The following is a 1,816-nucleotide window of genomic DNA, read 5'->3' on the forward strand; positions in this document are numbered from 1 at the left end:
CATTTTTGTCCACTATGGACCTATGTGTAACTTTTTTTAATTGACGCACAAGGGTTAAAAACAGCTAGAAACCTTGGAGTTGTGATTGACGATGAGTCCACATTGCTAAAAGGTCCCGGTCCTGCAGATTTGCTTTATACAACATTAAGAAGATCAGGCCCTTTCTTTCAGAACATGCAACACAACTCCTTGTTCAAGCTCTTGTTCTAGAAGCTTGCATTCTGCAAGTGAACGACGCATTATTGTGCCATCTCAAAGAGGCTCAAAATCACTTTCACTGACTTTTTCATTAACTGTTCCCTCCTGGTGGAATGACCTGCTCAACTCAATTCGAGCAGCTGAGTCCTTAGCCATCTTCAAGAAACAGCTTAGGCAGTAATTAAAGCAAAAGGAGCCTCTACCAAGTATTGAGTACATGTACAGTATATGAACATACTTTCCAGAAGGCCAACATTTCACTAAAAATGTTTTTTTTATTGTTGTGAATTGGTGGGTTTTTGTTAAATGTGAGCCAAAATCATCACAATTAAAAGAACCAAAGACTTAAACTACTTCAGTCTGTGTGCATTGAATTTATTTAATACACGAGTTTCACAATTTGAGTTGAATTACTGAAATAAATGAACTTTTCCACGACATTCTAATTTATTGAGATGCACCTGTATATAATACATTGCTACGTGTACTGCGTTAGGCTAACCGAGTCTTGTCATTTGCACTTACATATTGTTGCTCTTTTGTTAGTTTTGATTGCTTCTATTGTCCTCATTTGTAAGTCGCTTTGGATAAAAGTGTCCGCTAAATGTCTAAATGTAAATATACATATGGGATATGAGGGTGTAAAGGATGGTGTATCCCTTTTAAGGGCTATATTTTTTGTGTTCCACTTTGCTGCATGTTACGTTTTGTTGTTGCACTATATGACTTGTACAATTGTTTTGTTTTGTTTCTCACTTTAACCAAACCAGCACCAATGTAGGCAGTGACATTTAAATGGTGCTAAGTTGGTACTAAGGGGCTTAAAATGTGCCAAGAAAATATCCCCCACACCATTACACCACTCATCGGACCAGACAACCTTTTTGCAATTGCCTGTTGTCCAATTTTGGTGAGCCTGTGCAAATTGTAACCTCAGTTTCCTGCTTTTAGCTGAGAGGAGTAGCACCCAGTGTGCTCTTCTGTTGCTGTAGCCCATCTGCTTCAAGGTTCGATGTGTTGTGCATTCAGAGATGCTCTTCTGCATACCACTGTTGTAACAAGTGGTTATTTGAGTTACAGTTGCCTTTTTTATCAGCTTAGAACCAGTCTGGCCATTCTCCTCTGACCTCTGGCATCAACAAGATATTTTTTTTGTCCACAGAAATGCCATCACTTGATATTTTCACATTTTTTGACCATTCTCTGTAAACCCTAGAGATGATTGTGTGTGAAAATCCCAGAAGATCAGACAAGCATGCCTGGCACCAATAACCATGCCACATTCAAAGTCCCCATTAATGCTCATCTTGACCGTGTCTACATGCCTAAATGCAGTTGCTGCCATGTGATTGGCTGATTAGATATTTATGTTAACAAGCAATTAAACAGGTATAATTTAACCTAAAATATGGACCTCAAATCTGATTGTCTGAGAGGTATTTTCAGCCATGAGATATTCTATTGCCAAGTGAACCATTTTACCATTTCTCACAGAGAGTGTCATGGCGGAGGACCAAACCACCACAATTTTAGAAATATGACTGTTGTTGTGCCACTGAAAGTGGTTTCAATATATATATATATATATATATATATATATATATATAATTTTTTTTTT

This window comes from Sinocyclocheilus rhinocerous, unplaced genomic scaffold (genome assembly GCF_001515625.1).
Source record: "Sinocyclocheilus rhinocerous isolate Xijiao unplaced genomic scaffold, SAMN03320098_v1.1 scaffold376, whole genome shotgun sequence".
Taxonomy (NCBI): domain Eukaryota; kingdom Metazoa; phylum Chordata; class Actinopteri; order Cypriniformes; family Cyprinidae; genus Sinocyclocheilus; species Sinocyclocheilus rhinocerous.